This window comes from Mustela lutreola, chromosome 1, assembly GCF_030435805.1.
Source record: "Mustela lutreola isolate mMusLut2 chromosome 1, mMusLut2.pri, whole genome shotgun sequence".
NCBI classification, from domain to species: domain Eukaryota; kingdom Metazoa; phylum Chordata; class Mammalia; order Carnivora; family Mustelidae; genus Mustela; species Mustela lutreola.
In genome coordinates, this window is record NC_081290.1 from 107,942,524 (window position 1) to 107,963,091 (window position 20,568).

Genomic DNA, 20,568 nt, shown 5'->3' on the forward strand with positions numbered 1-20,568 from the left:
ACTTACACCAAGGCCAGACTTTCTATGCAAAAATGTGCAGCGGTCAAACTACATTCTTTTTTTATCATTGATGCCAATAAATGAATAAATTTGTCCATAATGATTGTGGAACTGGGGACATTAGTTAATAGGGTCTATATGTGGGAAGATGTATAAGGAACTAAATATTTAAAAGGAGAGTAAAAGAAAAATTATGTATATGTTATTAAATAACTGATTAAAAATTTTTGTTAAAACGTAAACAACATAAGGAAATTCAATGGAAAAGATAGGAATTCTATCACACCATGACTTAAAACATTCAAACAAAAAGAAATTATCATAAAAAAAAATTATGAAACAAAAAAACAGGGGTACCGGGTGGCTCAGTGGGTTTAGCCTCTGCCTTCGGCTCAGGTCATGATCTCAGGGTCCTGGGATTGAATCCCCCATTGGGCTCTCTACTCAGCAGGGAACCTCTTTCCCCCTCTCTCTCTACCTGCCTCTGCCTACTTGTGATCTCTCTCTCTGTCAAATAAATAAAAATAAAATCTTTAAAAAAATAAACTGGGAAAATGTTTGCTATAAATATGAGGCCAGTTAACTAATATCTTAAATGTACCATATACCAAAGACATTTATACAGATTAGGAAGTAGAAAAATGAGCAAAGGCCAAGAACAAGCAATTCATGGAGAAAGAAATAGAAATGGTAATATAAAATTATAAGAGTTACTATAATGAAAAAATGTGAATTAAGACCAAAAAAATTATAACCTTCAATTTACTTAAATTTTTTTCCTTAATTTTTAAAAGTCATACTGATGAAGCAAATAATATCATATGCTGCATTTGAAAGTATAAATTAATCTTTCTGAAGAACAGTATTTTCACTGTTGACTTAAAATATTCACAGTTGTTGCCTAGTAAATTCACTTCTAGGAAATTTTCATAAGGACATTATTTGAAATGTGATTAAAGGTTAATATACAAAGAATATTAGTGAACATTTAGAAAGAGTTTACATGTCTAATGGTATGGAAATTTCAAGTAAATTATGCTTCTTCTAATTAAAGACATTATTTAAGTTAGCAAAAGTAATTCTCAAGACAGTTTTTTTGTTGTTGTTTTTGGTTTTTTTTAAAGATTTTATTTATTTATTTGACAGAGAGAGATCCCAAGTGGGCAGAGAGGCAAGGCAGAGAGAGAGGAGGAAGCAGGCTCCCCACAGAGCAGAGAGCCCAATGTGGGGCTCGATCCCAGGACCCTGGGATCATGACCCAAGCCGAAAGCAGAGGCTTTAGCCCACTGAGCCACCCAGGTGCCCCAAGACGGTTTTTTAATTACATGCAAACATGACTAAGGTATATGTTAAATGGGTGAGGGGACAATTTTAAAACTGAAGAAAGCATTTGATTGTTCCACAAGAGATTCTGTGCTATGGGAAGGGAGAGAACTAGAGTAACCTGCTTGTTCCCCCACCAGTAGGCTCTCTCTCCATTCTGTTTCAAGCCTCCTGACAGTTAAAGTAGAAAAGGGAGCTTCAGATAAAGAACAATGATGTGGATGGACCAGTGGCTTATCATATCAATATCATACTCAAAGGATCTGTCCAACAAGAAGATCTAAGAATTTTAAATATCTATGCCCCCAACATGGGAGCAGCCAACTATATAAACCAATTAATAACAAAATCAAAGAAACACATCAACAATAACACAATAATAGTAGGGGACTTTAACACTCCCCTCACTGAAATGGGCAGATCATCCAAGCAAAAGATCAACAAGGAAATAAAGGCCTTAAATGACACACTGGACCAGATGGACATCACAGATATATTCAGAACATTTTATCCCAAAGCAACAGAATACACATTCTTCTCTAGTGCACATGGAACATTCTCCAGAATAGATCACATCCTCTGTCCTAATTCAGGTCTCAACCAGTATCAAAAGATTGGGAACATTCCCTGCATATTTTAAGACCACAATGCTCTGAAGCTAGAACTCAACCACAAGAGGAAATTTGGGAAGAACCCAAATACATGGAGACTAAACAACATCCTTCTAAAGAATGAATGGGTCAACCAGGAAATTAAAGAAGAATTGAAAAAATTCATGGAAACAAATGATAATGAAATCACAATGGTTCAAAATCTGTGGGACACAACAAAGGCAGTCCTGAGAGGAAAATATATAGTGGTACAAGTCTTTCTCAAGATACAAGAAAGGTCTCAAGTACACAACCTAACCCTACACCTAAACGAGCTGGAGAAAGAACAAGAAAGAAATCCTAAACCCAGTAGGAGAAGAGAAATCATAAAGATCAGAGCAGAAATCAATGAAATAGAAAAAAACAAACAAACAAACAAAAAAACAATAGAACAAATCAACGAAACTAGGAGTTGGTTCTTTGAAAGAATTAATAAGATTGACAAACTCCTGGCCAGACTTATCAAAAAGAAAAGAGAAAGGACCCAAATAAATAAAATCATGAATGAAAGAGGAGAGATCACAACTAACACCAAAGAAATACAGACAATTATAAGAACATACTATGAGCAACTCTATGCCAACAAATTTGACAATCTGGAAGAAATGGATGCATTCCTAGAAACATATAAACTACCACAACTAAACCAGGAAGAAATAGAAAGCCTGAACAGACCCATAACCAGTAAGGAGATTGAAACAGTCATCCAAACAAACAAAAGCCCAGGGCCAGACAGCTTCCCGGGGGAATTCTACCAAACATCTAAATAAGAACTAATTCCTATTCTCCTGAAACTGTTCCAAAAAATAAAAATGGAAGGAAAATTTTCAAACTCATTTTATGAGGTCAGCATCACCTTGACCCCAAAACCAGATAAGGATCCCATCAAAAAAGAGAATTACAGACCAATATCCTTGATGAACACAGATGCGAAAATTCTCACCAAAATACTAGCCAATAGGATTCAACAGTACATTAAAAGGATTATTCACCACTACCAAGTGGGATTTATTCCAGGACTGCAAGTTTGGTTAAACATCCACAAATCAATCAATGTGATACAACACATCAATAAAAGAAAGAACAAGAACCATATGATACTCTCAATAGATGCTGAAAAAGCATTTGACAAAGTACAACATCCCTTCCTGATCAAAACTCTTCAAAGTGTAGGGATAGAGGGCACATACCTCAATATTATCAAAGCCATTTATGAAAAACCCACCACAAATATCATTCTCAAGGGAGAAAAACTGAAAGCTTTTCCCCTAAGATTAGGAACACGGCAGGGAGCAGAAGGTATACTGGAGAGAATTATTGGGGAGAATTTCCCCAATATGGCAAAGGGAACGAGCATCAAAATTCAGGAGGTTCAGAGAACGCCCCTCAAAATCAATAAGAATAGGCCCACACCCCGTCACCTAATAGTAAAATTTACAAGTCTCAATGACAAAGAGAAAATCCTGAAAGCAGCCCGGGAAAAGAAGTCTGTAACATACAATGGTAAAAATATTAGATTGGCAGCTGACTTATCCACAGAGACCTGGCAGGCCAGAAAGAGCTGGCATGATATATTCAGAGCACTAAACGAGAAAAACATGCAGCCAAGAATACTATATCCAGCTAGGCTATCATTGAAAATAGAAGGAGAGATTAAAAGCTTCCAGGACAAACAACAACTGAAAGAATTTGCAAATACCAAACCAGCTCTACAGGAAATATTGAAAGGGGTCCTCTAAGCAAAGAGAGAGCCTACAAGTGGTATATCAGAAAGGAACAGAGACCATATACAGTAACAGTCACCTTACAGGCAATACAATGGCACTAAATTCATATCTCTCAATACTTACCCTGAATGTGAATGGGCTAAATGCCCCTGTCAAAAGACACAGGGTATCAGAATGGATTAAAAAACAAAACCCATCTATATGTTGCCTCCAAGAAACACATTTTAAGCCCGAAGACACCTCCAGATTTAAAGTGAGGGGGTGGAAAAGAATTTACCATGCTAATGGACATCAGAAGAAAGCAGGAGTGGCAATCCTTATATCAGATCAATTAGATTTTAAGCCAAAGACTATAATAAGAGATGAGGAAGGACACTATATCATACTCAAAGGGTCTGTCCAACAAGAAGATTTAACAATTTTAAATATCTATGCCCCCAATGTGGGAGCAGCCAACTATATAAACCAATTAATAACAAAATCAAAGAAACACATCAACAATAATACAATAATAGTAGGGGACTTTAACACTCCCCTCACTGAAATAGACAGGTCATCCAAGCAAAAGATCAGCAAGGAAATAAAGGCCTTAAACGACACACTGGACCAGATGGACATCACAGATATATTCAGAGCATTTCATCCCAAAGCAACAGAATACACATTCTTCTCTAGTGCACATGGAACATTCTCCAGAATAGATCACATCCTCGGTCCTAAATCAGGACTCAACCGGTATCAAAAGATTGGGATCATTCCCTGCATATTTTCAGACCACAATGCTCTAAAGCTAGAACTCAACCACAAAAGGAAGTTTGGAAAGAACCCAAATACATGGAGACTAAACAGTATCCTTCTAAAGAATGAATGGGTCAACCGGGAAATTAAAGAAGAATTGAAAAAAATCATGGAAACAAATGATAATGAAAATACAACGGTTCAAAATCTGTGGGACACAACAAAGGCAGTCCTGAGAGGAAAATATATAGCGGTACAAGCCTTTCTCAAGAAACAAGAAAGGTCTCAGGTACACAACCTAACCCTACACCTAAAGGAGCTGGAGAAAGAACAAGAAAGAAGCCCTAAGCCCAGCAGGAGAAGAGAAATCATAAAGATCAGAGCAGAAATCAATGAAATAGAAACCAAAAAAACAATAGAACAAATCAACGAAACTAGGAGCTGGTTCTTTGAAAGAATTAATAAAATTGATAAACCCCTGGCCCGACTTATCAAAAAGAAAAGAGAAAGGACCCAAATAAATAAAATCATGAATGAAAGAGGAGAGATCACAACTAACACCAAAGAAATACAAACTATTATAAGAACATACTATGAGCAACTCTATGGCAATAAATTTGACAATCTGGAAGAAATGGATGCATTCCTAGAAACATATAAACTACCACCACTGAACCAGGAAGAAATAGAAAGCCTGAACAGACCCATAACCAGTAAGGAGATTGAAACAGTCATTAAAAATCTCCAAACAAACAAAAGCCCAGGGCCAGACGGCTTCCCGGGGGAATTCTACCAAACATTTAAAGAAGAACTAATTCCTATTCTCCTGAAACTGTTCCAAAAAATAGAAATGGAAGGAAAACTTCCAAACTCATTTTATGAGGCCAGCATCACCTTGATCCCAAAACCAGACAAGGATCCCACCAAAAAAGAGAGCTATAGACCGATATCCTTGATGAACACAGATGCGAAAATACTCAACAAAATACTAGCCAATAGGATTCAACAGTACATTAAAAAGATTATTCACCACGACCAAGTGGGATTTATTCCAGGGCTGCAAGGTTGGTTCAACATCCGCAAATCAGTCAATGTGATACAACACATCAATAAAAGAAAGAACAAGAACCATATGATACTCTCAATAGATGCTGAAAAAGCATTTGACAAAGTACAACATCCCTTCCTGATCAAAACTCTTCAAAGTGTAGGGATAGAGGGCACATACCTCAATATCATCAAAGCCATCTATGAAAAACCCACCGCAAATATCATTCTCAATGGAGAAAAACTGAAAGCTTTTCCGCTAAGGTCAGGAACACGGCAGGGATGTCCATTATCACCACTGCTATTCAACATCGTACTAGAGGTCCTAGCCTCAGCAATCAGACAACAAAAGGAAATTAAAGGCATCCAAATCGGCAAAGAAGAAGTCAAATTATCACTCTTCGCAGATGATATGATACTATATGTGGAAAACCCAAAAGACTCCACTCCAAAACTGCTAGAACTTATACAGGAATTCAGTAAAGTGTCAGGATATAAAATCAATGCACAGAAATCAGTTGCATTTCTCTACACCAACAGCAAGACAGAAGAAAGAGATATTAAGGAGTCAATCCCATTTACAATTGCATCCAAAACCATAAGATACCTAGGAATAAACCTAACCAAAGAGACACAGAATCTATACTCAGAAAACTATAAAGTACTCATGAAAGAAATTGAGGAAGACACAAAGAAATGGAAAAATGTTCCATGCTCCTGGATTGGAAGAATAAATATTGTGAAAATGTCTATGCTACCTAAAGCAATCTACACATTTAATGCAATTCCTATCAAAGTACCATCCATATTTTTCAAAGAAATGGAACAAATAATGCTAAAATTTATATGGAACCAGAAAAGACCTCGAATAGCCAAAGGGATATTGAAAAAGAAAGCCAACGTTGGTGGCATCAGAATTCCGGACTTCAGGCTCTATTACAAAGCTGTCATCATCAAGACAGCATGGTACTGGCACAAAAACAGACACATAGATCAATGGAACAGAATAGAGAGCCCAGAAATAGACCCTCAAATCTATGGTCAACTAATCTTCGACAAAGCAGGAAAGAATGTCCAATGGAAAAAAGACAGCCTTTTCAATAAATGGTGCTGGGAAAATTGGACAGCCACATGCAGAAAAATGAAATTGGACCATTCCCTTACACCACACACAAAAATAGACTCAAAATGGATGAAGGACCTCAATGTACGAAAGGAATCCATCAAAATCCTTGAGGAGAACACGGGCAGCAACCTCTTCGACCTCTGCCGCAGCAACATCTTCCTAGGAACAACGCAAAAGGCAAGGGAAGCAAAGGAAAAAATGAACTACTGGGATTTCATCAAGATCAAAAGCTTTTGCACAGCAAAGGAAACAGTTAACAAAATCAAAAGACAACTGACAGAATGGGAGAAGATATTTGCAAACGACATATCAGATAAAGGACTAGTGTCCAGAATCTATAAAGAACTTAGCAAACTCAACACCCAAAGAACAAATAATCCAATCAAGAAATGGGCAGAGGACATGAACAGACATTTCTGCAAAGAAGACATCCAGATGGCGAACAGACACATGAAAAAGTGCTCCATATCACTCGGCATCAGGGAAATACAAATCAAAACCACAATGCGATATCACCTCACACCAGTCAGAATGGCTAAAATCAACAAGTCAGGAAATGACAGATGCTGGCGAGGATGCGGAGAAAGGGGAACCCTCCTACACTGTTGGTGGGAATGCAAGCTGGTGCAGCCACTCTGGAAAACAGCATGGAGGTTCCTCAAAATGTTGAAAATAGAACTGCCCTATGACCCAGCAATTGCACTATTGGGTATTTACCCTAAAGATACAAATGTAGTGATCCAAAGGGGCACATGCACCCGAATGTTTATAGCAGCAATGTCCACAATAGCCAAACTATGGAAAGAACCTAGATGTCCATCAACAGATGAATGGATCAAGAAGATGTGGTATATATACACAATGGAATACTATGCAGCCATCAAAAGAAATGAAATCTTGCCATTTGCAACAACATGGATGGAACTAGAGCGTATCATGCTTAGCGAAATAAGTCAAGCAGAGAAAGACAACTATCATATGATCTCCCTGATATGAGGAAGTGGTGATGCAACATGGAGGCTTAAGTGGGTAGAAGAAGAATAAATGAAACAAGATGGGATTGGGAGGGAGACAAACCATAAGTGACTCTTAATCTCACAAAACAAACTGAGGGTTGCCGGGGGGAGGGGGTTTGGGAGAAGGGGTTGGGATTATGGACATTGGGGAGGGCATGTGATTTGGTGAGTGCTGTGAACTGTGTAAACCTGGTGATTCACAGACCTGTACCCCTGGGGATAAAAATATATGTTTATAAAAAATAAAAAAATTTAAAAAAAAAAAAAAAAAAAAAAAAAAAAAAAAAAAAAAAGGAACACGGCAGGGATGTCCATTATCACCACTGCTATTCAACATACTACTAGAGGTCCTAGCCTCAGCAATAAGACAACAAAAGGAAATTAAAGGCATCCAAATAGGCAAAGAAGAAGTCAAACTATCACTCTTCGCAGATGATATGATACTATATGTGGAAAACCCAAAAGTCTCCACTCCAAAACTGCTAGAACTTGTAAAGGAATTCAGTAAAGTGTCAGGATATAAGATCAATGTACAGAAATCAGTTGCATTTCTCTACACCAACAACAAGACAGAAGAAAGAAATTAAGGAGTCAATCCCATTTACAATTACACCCAAAACCATAAGATACCTAGGAATAAACCTAACCAAAGAGGCAAAGAATCTATAGTCAGAAAACCATAGAGTACTCATGAAAGAAATTGAGGAAGACACAAAGGAATGGAAAAATGTTCCATGCTCCTGGATTGGAAGAATAAATATTGTGAAAATGTCTATGCTACCTAAAGCAATCTACACATTTAATGCAATTCCTATCAAAGTACCATCCATCTTTTTCAAAGAAATGGAACAAATAATCCTAAAATTTATATGGAATCAGAAAAGACCTCGAATAGCCAAAGGAATATTGAAAAAGAAAGCCAAAGTTGGTGGCATCACAATTCCAGATTTCAAGCTCTATTACAAAGCTGTCATCATCAAGACAGCATGGTACTGGCACAAAAACAGACACATAGATCAATGGAACAGAATAGAGAGCCCAGAAATAGACCCTCAACTCTATGGTCAACTAATCTTTGACAAAGCAGGAAAGAATGTCCAATGGAAAAAAGACAGCCTCTTCAAAAAATGGTGTTGGGAAAACTGGACAGCCACATGCAGAAAAATGAACCTGGATCATTTCCTTATACCACACATGAAAGTAGACTCAAAATGGATGAAGGACCTCAATGTGAGAAAGAAATCCATCAAAATCCTTGAGAAGAACACAGGCAGCAACCTCTTCGACCTCAGCCAGAACAACATCTTCTTAGGAACATCGCCAAAGGCAAGGAAAGCAAGGGCAGAAATGAACTACTGGGATTTCATCAAGATCAAAAGTTTTTGCACAGTGAAGGAAACAGTTAACAAAACCAAAAGACAACTGACAGAATGGGAGAAGATATTTGCAAATGACATATCAGATAAAGGACTAGTGTCCAAAATCTATAAAGAACTTAGCAAACTCAACACCCAAAGAACAAATAATCCAGTCAAGAAATGGGCAGAGGACATGAACAGACATTTCTGCAAAGAAGACATCCAGATGGCCAACAGACACATGAAAAAGTGCTCCATATCACTCGGCATCAGGGAAATACAAATCAAAACCACAATGAGATATCACCTCACACCAGTCAGAATGGCTAAAATCAACAAGTCAGGAAATGACAGATGCTGGCGAGGATGCGGAGAAAGGGGAACCCTCCTACACTGTTGGTGGGAATGCAAGCTGGTGCAACCACTCTGGAAAACAGCATGGAGGTTCCTCAAAATGTTGAAAATAGAACTACCCTACGACCCAGCAATTGCACTACTGGATATTTACCCTAAAGATACAAATGTAGTGATCCGAAGGTGCACGTGCACACAAATGTTTATAGTATTGATGTCCACCATAGCCAAACTATGGAAAGAATCTAGATGAATGGATCAAGAAGAGGTGGTATATATACACAATGGAATACTATGCAGCCATCAAAAGAAATGAAATCTTGCCATTTGCAACAACGTGGATGGAACTAGAGGGTATCATGCTTAGTGAAATAAGTCAATCAGAGAAAGACAACTATCATATGATCTCCCTGATATGAGGAAGTGGTGATCAACATGGGGGGTAGGAAAAGAATAAATGAAACAAGATGGGATTGGGAGGGAGACAAACCATAAGTGACTCTTAATCTCACAAAACAAACTGAGGGTTGCTGGGGGGAGGGGGTTTGGGAGAAGGGGGTGGTGTTATGGACATTGGGGAGGGTATGTGCTATGGTGAGTGCTGTGAAGTGTGTAAACCTGGTGATTCACAGACCTGTACCCCTGGGGATAGAAATATATTATATATTTATTAAAAAATAAAAAATTTTACAAAAGTGATCATTTATTCTTTTTTTAAAATTATTTTTATTAACATATAATGCATTATTTGCCCCAGGGTACAAGTCTATGAATCATCAGACTTATACATTTCATAGCACTCACCATAGTCCATACCCTCCCCAACATCCATAACCCAGCCACCCTATCCCTCCCACACAGCCCCTCCGCAACCCTCAGTTTGTTTTGTGAAATTAAGAGTCACTTATGGTTTGTCTCCATCCCAATCCCATTTTATTTCATTTTTTCCTTCCCTACCTCCCACAGCCCCACTCTGCCTCTCAAATACCTCATGTTGAGCACTTTTTCATGTGTGTGTTGGCCATCTGGATGTCTTCTTTGCAGAAATGTCTGTTCATGTCTTCTGCCCATTTCTTGATTGGATTATTTGTTATTTGGGTGTTGAGTTTGAAAAGTTCTTTATAGATTTTGGGTACTAACCCTTTATCTGATATGTCATTTGTGAATATCTCCTCCCATTCTGTCAGTTGTCATTTGGTTTTGTTGACTGTTTCCTTTGCTGTGCAAAAACTTTTGATCTTGATGAAGTCCCAATAGTTCATTTTTGCCCTTGCTTCCCTTGTCTTTTGTGATGTTTCTAGGAAGAAGTTGTTGTGGCTGAGGTCAAAGAGGTTGCTATTTATGGTCTCCTCAAGGATTTTGATAGATTCCTGTCTCACATTGAGGTCTTTCATCCATCTTGAGTCTATTTTTGTGTGTGGTATAAAGAAATGATCCAGGTTCATTTTTCTGCATGTGGCTGTCCAATTTTCCCAACACCATTTGTTGAACAGACTGTCTTTTTTCCATTGGACTTTCTTTCCTGCTTTGTCAAAGATTAGTTGACCATAGAGTTGAGGGTCTATTTCTTGGCTTTATATTCTGTTCCATTGATCTATGTGTCTGTTTTTGTGCCAGTAGCATACTGGCTTGATGTTTGTAGCTTTCTAATAAAGCTTGACGTCTGGAATTGTGATGCCACCAATTTTGGCTTCCTTATTCAACATTCCTCTGGCTATTCGAGGTCTTTTCTGGTTCCATATAAATTTTAGGATTACTTGTTCCATTTCTTTGAATAAAATTGATGGTATTTTGATAGGGGTTGCATTAAATGTATAGATTGCTTTAGATAGCATAGATGTTTTCACAATATTTATTCTTCCAATCTATAGGCATGGAACGTTTGTCCATTTCTTTGTGTCTTCCTTAATTTCTTTCATGAGTACTGTAACTAGTTTTCTAGTTACAGGTTCTTTGCCTCTTTGGTTACAATTATTCCTAGGTATCTTGTGGTTTTGGGTGCAGTTGTAAGTGGGATCAACCCCTTAATTTCTCTTTCTTTTGCTTTATTGTTGCTGTATAGAAATGCACCTGATTTCTGTGCATTGGTTTTATATCCTGACACTTTACTGAATTCCTTTACAAGTTCTAGCAGTTTTGGAGTGGAGTCTTTTGGGTCTTCCACATAAAGTATCATATCATCTGGAAAGAGGTGGAGTTTGACTTCTTCTTTGCTGATTCAGATGCCTTTAATTTCTTTTAGTTGTCTTATTGCTGAGGCTTGGACTTCTAGTACTATGCTGAATAGCAGTGGTGATAATGGACACCCCAGCCATGTTCCTGATCTTAGCAGAAAAGCTCTCAGTATTTCCCCATTGAGAATGATACTCGCTGTGGGTTTTTCATAGATGGCTTTGATGATATTGAGGAGTTATCCTCTATCCTTACACTTTGAAGAGCTTTGATCAAGAAAGGATGCTGTACTTTTTCAAATGCTTTTTCAGCATCTACTAAGAGTAACATATGGTTCTTGTTCTTTCTTTTGTTAATGTATTGTGTCACATTGATTGATTTGTGGATGTTGAACCAAACTTGCAGCCCTGGAATAAATCCTACTTGGTCATGAATAATCCTTTTAATGTACTGTTGGATCCTATTGACTGGTATTTTGGTGAGAATTTTTGCATCTGTGTTCATCAAGGATATTGATCTGTAATTTTCCTTTTTGATTGGGTCTTTGTCTGGTTTTGGGATCAAGGTAATGCTGCCCCATAAAATGAGTTTGGAAGTTTTCCTTCCATTTTTATTTTTTGGAACAGTTTCAGAAGAATAGGTATTAATTCTTTAAATGTTTGGTAGAATTCCCCAGTGAAGCCATCTGGCCCTTGGCTCTTGTTTTTTGGGAGTTTTTTGATGACTTCTTCAATATCCTTATGGGTTATGAATCTATTTAAGTTTTCTGTTTCTTCCAGGTTCAGTTTTGGTAGTTTATATGTCTAGGAATGCATCCATTTCTTCCAGATTGTCAAATTTGCTGGTATATATTTGCTCATAATATGTTCTTATAATTGTTTTTCTTTGGTGTTGGTTGTGATCTCTCCTCTTTCATTCATGATTTTATTAATTTGGTTTTGTTCTCTTTTCTTTTTGATAAGTCTGGCCAGGGGTTTATCCATCTTATTAATTCTTTCAAAGAACCGGCTCCTAGTTTTGTTGATTTGTTCTACTGTTTTTCTGGTTTCTATTTCATTGATTTCTGTTCTGATCTTTAAGATTTCTCTTCTCCTGCTAGGTTTAGGCTTTCCTTGCTGTTCTTTCTCCAGCTCATTTAGGTGTAGGGTTAGGTTCTGTACTGGAGACCTTTCTTGTTTCTTGAGAAAGGCTTGTATCACTAGATACTTTCCTCTCAGGACCACCTTTGCTGTGTCCCAAAGACTTTGAACAGTTAATGTTTTCATTTTCATTTGTTTCCATGAATTTTTTTCAATTCTTCTTTAATTTCTTGGTTGACCCAGTCATTCTTAGTAGGATGCTCTTTAGTCTCCATGTATTTAGTTCTTTCCAATTTTCCTCTTGTGACTGAGTTCTAGCTTCAGAGCATTGTGGTCTGAAAATATGCAGGGAATGATCCTAATCTTTTGGTATTGCTTGAGACCTGATTTTTGACCCAGGATATGATCTATTCTGAAGAATGTTCTATGTTTACTAGAGAAGAATGTGTATACTCTTGCTTTGGGATAAAATGTTCTGAATATATCTGTGATGTCCATCTGGTCCAGTGTGTCATTTAAAGCCTTTATTTCCTTGTTGATCCTTTGCTTAGATGATCTGTCCATTTCAGGGAGAAGGATGTTAAAGTTTCATACTATTACTGTATCATTGTCAATGTGTTTCTTTGATTTTGTTATTAATTGGTTTATATAATTGGCTACTCCCATGTCAGGGCATTGGTATTTAAAATTGTTAGATATTCTTGTTGGACAAACCCTTTAAGTATGATATAGTGTCTTTTTTCATTTCTTCTTATACTCTTCGGCTTGAAATCTAATTTATCTGACATGAAGATTGCCACCCCAGCTCTCTTCTGATGTCCATTAGCATGGTAAATTGTTTTCCAACTCTCACTTTAAATCTGGAAGTTTCTTTTAATTTAAAATGAGTTTTTTGTAGGCAGCATATCAATGGGTCTTGGTTTTTTGTTTTATGTTTGTTTGTTTGTTTGTTTGTTTTTTATCCATTCTGATATCCTGTGTCTTTTGATTGGGGCATTTAGCCCATTTACATTCAGGGTAATTATTGAAAGATATGAATTTAGTTCCATTGTATTGCCTGTAAGGAGACTATTACTGTATATTGCCTCTGGTCCCTTCTGGTCTATTGCTTTTAGGCTCTCTCTTTGCTCAGAGGACTCCTTTCAATATTTCCTGTAGGGCTAGTTTGGTGTTTGCAAATTCTTTTAATTTTTGTTTGTCCTGGAAACCTTTTATCTCTCTTTCTATTTTCAATGATAGCCTAGCTGGATTTAGTATTCTTGGCTACATATTTTTTTCTTTAGTGCTCTGAATATATCATGCCAGTCCTTTCTGGCCTGCCAGGTCCCTATGGATAAGTCTTCTGTCAATCTAATATTGTATTAGTAACCATTGTATATTATAGACCTCTTGTCATGAGCTACTTTCAGGATTTTCTCTTTGTCACTAAGACTTGTAAGTTTTACTATTAGATGATGGGGTGTGGACCTATTTTTACTGATTTTGAGAGGATTCTCTGTGCCTCCTAGATCAAAATAATAGGGAAATTCTCTATTATAATTTCCTCCAATATCTTCTGCCCCTCTTTCTCTCTCTTTTTCTAAGATCCCAATTATTCTAATATTGTTTTATGATATCACTCATCTCTCAAATTCTCCCCTCATGGTCCAGTATTTATTTGTGTCTCTTTTGCTCAGCTTCTTTATTCTCCATCATTTGGTCTTCTGTATCACTAATTCTCTCTTCTGCCTCATTTAACCTAACAGTAAGAGCCTCCATTTTTTATTGCATCTCATTAATAGCTTTTTAAATTTCAACTTGGTTGGATTTTAGTTCTTTTATTTCTCCATGAACGGGTTTCTCTAATATCTTCCATGCCTTTTTCAAGCCCAGCTATCACCTTGAGGAATCATCATTCTGAGCTCTAGTTCTGACATATTACTAATGTCCATATTGATTAGGTCCCTAGCCCTTGGTACTGCCTCTTGTTCTTTTGTGTGTGTGTGGTGAGTTTTTCCACCTTGTCATTTTATCCAGATAAGAATATATAAATGAGAGAGCAAAATACTAAATGGGTGGCAAAGACCCCAGAAAACCAAATCAGAAGGGACGTGAAACTGGAGGAGGAGGAAAGGTGAATAGAACAGAGCCACACACTTGATTCTGGGTGCATTCTGGTCTCTTAGAAGAAACTACCTCTCAAAATTTTAAAGAAAGGGAAACCTGCATATGTTCAAAAATAAGGGTAAACACAATGAAGGGATGGAATATGCCTGTAAAGATGAAAATTTTAAAAAGATTCTAAAAAAGGAATTGATAAGTTGGTTGGGAAAAGAAAAAAAAAAAGAGGAGATCAGGCTGGAGCTATATTTAAGGTATATTTTGATCTAGTAAAATAAATTATGTCCCAAAATTTTAAAGGCAAAAACCCTACATGTATACAAAAAATAAGGTTAAATACAATGAAGGAGTAAAGCATAACTATAACAATGAACATTTTAAAAGGTATTGATAAGATAAAATAGTTTAAAATGTTAAAAGAGGAAACAGGAAAAGTTAAAAAAATAGAATAAGAAAATATAAAATTTAAAAAAATTATCTTTGCAAGACTAAAGGATCATGGGGTTAAAGCCATGAATTCTATGTCTTGCTTTCCCCTAGCTCTGGAATTCTGCGGTTTCTGTTGATCGATAAACTTAGTCTTAACTAGAGGTTCTTGCTGATCTTCTGGAGGAGGGACCTGTTGAGGTGATTGTCTTTGCCTGAGGTGGAACTGCACTGTACTTGCCAGTGGCCAGGCTAAGTAATCTTCTCTGGTTCACCCTTGGGAGATTTTGTTCCCTGAATGCTTTCCATAGAGCTTTGGAGGACAGTAATGAAAATGGCAGGCTCCCAGTCTCTGGCCCCAGAGGAGCTGAGAGCTGGAGGCCCCACTCCTCAGTGCACCCTCAGAAAAAAACAGTCAATCCCTCCCATCTCCCTGGTATCCAGCTGCAGTCTGTGCTCACCCAGCCTGTGACTGAGCATTTCTATCTCTGGTGTGCAGCCCCATTTGGAGTCTCCAAACCCAACAGATTCCTGTTGCGCACTCCTGTGCCACTCCTCCCAGAGGAGTAAGGAGGGGGTATCTCCAGATATGCCACTTGTGGGGTCCCTGCTCAAAGAGCAGTGGCCCAACTGTGCCTTGGATCATGGTTTAAGGTAACTTCGATCTGAGAGCCCTCCACCTCAGCTCCGTCTCTGTAGCTAGCTTCCCTGCTCCAATACCTGGCAGTTCTACTACAGTCAGCCACTCCCAATCTTTCTGTGTCCCCATGGGTCCTGAGACCACACTGTCCCCATGATGACTCCACACTTTCTTAGCTTCTGGAGCAATGTTTTTCAGTGGAGCAAACTTCTGAAAGTTCTGATTTTGTGCTTTGCTGCTCCGCCACTTGCTGGGAGCTGACCCCTTCCCCCCATGGTCTATTTTCTTCTAGTGTCTTCAGATTCACTTCTTCACATGTCCTACCTTCCTGAAACTGGTTGATTTTCTGTCCCTAGAATTGCTGCTCTTCTTCTCTTCTATCTCCTATTGAGTTTGTAGGTGTTCAGAATGGTTAGATAACTATCTAGCTGAACTTCTGGGACCCAATGCTATTTCAGTTTCCTACTCCTCTGCCATCTTGCTTCCTCCTGAGTGTGATCATTTTTTCCTTATAAGCATCATAGATTTATAAGATTTTAGGGTTGTGAGACATTTAGTGACCATAAAGTCATGCATTATTATTACTGAAGACTGCACACTAAATTTAGAGAGATTATAACTTTAGAATAGAAGCAAATACTGATTACTGGTACATTCAAATTGAAACTTCTAACTGAGGGAAAAAAATCATTAATGTAGCAAAATCCAAGTCTTGAAAAAAAGATTATCAATGTGAAGAGTATTCTAATGAAAATATCAGTTTGTTCCCATATTACTTGCTGATCCTTGAAAAATATAATCAATAGTATTAATCAAGAGCATTATCCTATTCACATAAATCCCGGTGTTTACCTAGTTGGTCTGTGCTGCAAACTCTTGACTGCACCTGAAAACTCACCTACAGAAGAGTCTGGGTCAGTTGAACAAAAAGTAACAGAGATCTGCTCTTTGCCAAATATGAGACCAGGTACATGGCATGTTGCCATGAAGAGAAGAGAAATACACATAAGGAAGATAATTTGACTTTAATATGGTAAATAATAAGATAGTGGTATGTAAAGTTAGACATAAGTACCTTGAACTTAATGGCTAATTGCTGAGAAAGATGGCATTTGAGCTGAGACTTTTAGAATAAGCAAGTATAGGTATATGAAAGAAATTAAAAATAACTGGTTGTTCTAGGGCTATGCTATGCACATCTGCTGCTAGGTCAGTGAGCTGTTGATACTGTTCTATGGTTAGATTAATTATAGAAACTGAGTATGAGTCTTTAAAAATTATTATAGCAATTTGATATCATTGCAACATTCTATTCATGTTATTATATTTTTTAGTATCATTTTGCTGCTGATTAGAAATTGAAAAAAATGTATATCTGTCCTAATCGTTCATAGTTTGAGATGCACTAGCCTAAAGGATATAGTTAAAATTCAGAAATATTGGAAAACAGGGCTGAAGCAGTAGAGGACACCAGATAGTGGGAGGTCTTGTTTTCCACAGTAAATGGGCAAGGACTGCAGAAAGCAAGAATAAAATATGTTTTCTACACAGAATAAAATGAGGTTCTTTCTTTCTTCATTAACACCATGTAGATATTTAATCATTTTGGTAGACCCCCTAATCCTGCAAACTTGGATGTAAAATATCCAGGAAATCAGTTCCAAATTTTAGAGGGGGGTTCTGTTCTGCAGTCATGCCTATGATCACTGTGTTTCTTCTAGAGCTATGCCATGCTCTAACATAAACTGGACCATCTGTCTATTGCAGATACTCTAGGAGGATATCAGAAATACTCTGTTTTATGATCTTTTCCATAGACTAAAGCTTGACATGGATCCTGTGGCCACTCACTGCTCTCCAAACCACTCTCCACCATGGCAACCAGGGTTTGGTTTTCCTCCACGTGAGGCAGAAGTATGACTAACCATCCCTACCAAAGTACCTGCAGTCACCAACCATGCTATGAAGGAGCAGGGTGCAGGTTTTTACCCCTGGTACCAGGGCCTACCCCATCCAGATTCTTGGGAACTGCCAGTCCTGCCATCAACAACATGACAACATCTAATATTTGCCAGGTCAGACCACTTACCCTTTTCCACTTAGGCACAAAAGTCTCCATCTCCTGCTCCTTGTGGGACCAACAGAGAAAGTTGTTTCTGCGCTGCAAAGAAGCAAACCCCAAAGTCATAAAGAAAGCTCTGGCTCTCCTTCTCTCCTTGTGAAGAAGAAGTAGAGAGTTGTCTGTTCATGCTTCCCCCTGATAGCATCCAGCAGCAAAGCTTAAAAGATGCTAATAAGTATCTCCGTTTTTCACATTGTCACCCCAAGGAACAAACCTTGAAGTGTGTCCCATTAATGATAGGGTAGAGTCAAGGACTTCAATCAGAAGAGGAATATGATGAGATTTGTGCTGAAGACACATCACCAAGTGTTTAATAAAGATTAATCCAAGAGGAATAAGACTGGAAGCAGAGCAGTTAAAAAAACTGCTGCAATATTGATTGCTTAAGTAAAGCTCAAGGGTTTCACCAGTTCTGCAGGTATAGTAGGGATGAAGATGAAGAGGCAGAATGGAATAGAGAAATGTCTGGAAGGTAAACGTCTCCAGAGATCATGATTGATTGAATGTGGGCACTGGAGAATGAGGAAGATTAGGAATATAGATATATCCACATTTCCAACATGAGTGCCTCGGTGGACCATGGAAGTTACAGCAAAGATTAGAATTTTGAGAGGGAACAGGTTTGGCAGGCAGTACACATGTTCCAAGACCCCCAGTTGATAGTACTAAACCCTGTACATATATGTTTTTTCCTGTATATACACACCTACGATAGGGTTTAATTTACAAATAAGGCACAGGAAGAGATTAACAACAACTAATACTAAAATACGAGTTTTAAAAATAAACTGTAATAAAAGTTATGTGAATGAAGTTTTTCTCTCTCTCCAAATATCTTATTATACTGTACTCACCCTTCTTATGATGATGTGAGATGACAAAATGTCTGCTTGATGAGATGAAGGTGACTGACATAGGTGTTGTGACGTAGCCTCAAGCTACTATTGACCTTCTGAACAATAGATGAGAAGGAGGATTAGCTGCTTCCAGACTGAGTTTGACTGCAAGTAGCTGAAATCATGAGAAACAAAACCATGGATTGGGATGGGGGTGAGGTTACTGTAGTGTGTTTTGTTGACATGTTGAGTTTGGAAGTGCTTGTGAGATAGTCAAGTGATTCCACTGGGTGGAAAAAATTCAGCAAGTTATTAACACTTCTTAACAAGAAATGGCCCCTCCAGCGTCTCTACTTCCTCCCTTTCTTGGAATCTAAACTTTCTTTTTCCACCCCCACAGGCTTAATCTTCAGCTTCTATGCTCCAGGGATAAGAAGGGATATTCAATTTGTGGACGCAATCCTGACTTCCATTCTTGCTCTCCAGTCTGTGCCAGTCACCTGTCCCAATAAAGTGATGTCCAGATGACATGCAATAATTTTAGAGAATCACATAGAAGCCTGGGCCTCTCCCATCATTTGAGAAGTGAAAAAGCACATTCTTACATTTTACAGGAATATTCTTAGGAGATCGAGTTTTAGGAAGGACATTTGTGAGCAGTTATCCTGACAGCTTAGGCAGGTGGGTTCATGATGGCATGCCTTCGAGTTTAAAGTTGCCAGAGCCAACAGTTCTTATCCATGGAGACTTTCCTATTTTCTTGGTGTTCTTATATTACCTGACGTTTGTATTTATTGTTTTGTACTATGTTAATGCAGGGACAATTTGCAAGTGTATTATTAAATATTAGGTAGAAATCATGCCATGCCACTTTGTACATAAAGATACTTTATTTGTATTTTCATGTGTTACTTTTAATAAATATTTACTATATTCAACTCACTAAAAATACTGTGACTGTGAAAATATCAATGATATTGTCTTCCCATAATTATGAATATTTTGGGGCTGATTATTTGAATATGAGAATTCACTAATGAAGGCATCTATAATAAGTGAGAAAGGAGCAAAAGATTCACAAATCAGACTCCATGAAAGAGAAGTCAGTTTAGCATTTATTTGGTCTTTCTATTTGTAATTCACACTGTGACAAGGATGTAAGGGGCATTTATGACACTCTGTACTGCATTCATTAAGATGACAACAGGATTGAGATTTTTCATAATCAATTTGGTTGACAGTATGTGCATTTTTTTTCTTTAATTTTTTTAGGAATGTAATGATTTGTTCTAGCAGTCACCATCAAATCCCGTTTGTAGAAACCAACACTTCATAAATATATAATTATGGTATTATTTTTCAGTGTATCACTTTACTAAAAATACTGTACAATTATAGCTGCCCCTCCATCAAGAACAAATTCTTCTGCTGAAAGCTGACTGATCAACCTTGACCACTTCTTGGACACAAGGGATCAAAATGTCATGTTGGCTGAAGTTCTGTGGAAAGCCTTGGAACTAATAAGCTGCCAGTGGCAGACAGCTCTTTAAGTTAATGATTACCTAAATTGTTTTCACTGCTAAATTATCTTAGTGATGGGAGAGCAGTGTAGTGGGTAGATTCAAAGCTGTTTTTTAAAATTTCTTTTGTTGCACAATATTTCAAAACTTCCAGCTTAAAGAATTGTATAATCATCTTGGTTTTAGGTTCCTGATGTCCGGACTATTTCTAATTAAGGACACACCAAGCAAGCATGTCTGTATTACTGAATGGTGTTCCTTTGTGTTTCTTTGAGAAGAGAGAAGGGGGATATGGGCGTGGGAAAAAAGCAAGCAAGAAGGTAGAGAAAAAAGC

The 20,568-nt window shown here is 37.7% G+C and overlaps 1 protein-coding gene across 5 annotated transcripts in view; it reads left to right on the forward strand.

Annotated features, from left to right (window-relative positions):
* Positions 1-20,568, forward strand: part of EMCN (endomucin) — a 140,211-nt gene that overhangs the window by 93,287 nt on the left and 26,356 nt on the right. For 3 of the 5 annotated variants that reach the window (XM_059172238.1, XM_059172246.1, XM_059172220.1), the window contains one exon: positions 19,115-19,665. The exons of the other annotated variants lie outside the window; for them this stretch is intronic. The gene's annotated coding sequence lies outside the window, so the exon portion shown is untranslated. Of the gene's footprint in view, positions 1-19,114; positions 19,666-20,568 lie in introns of those variants that run through there. 5 annotated transcript variants of the gene reach the window in all.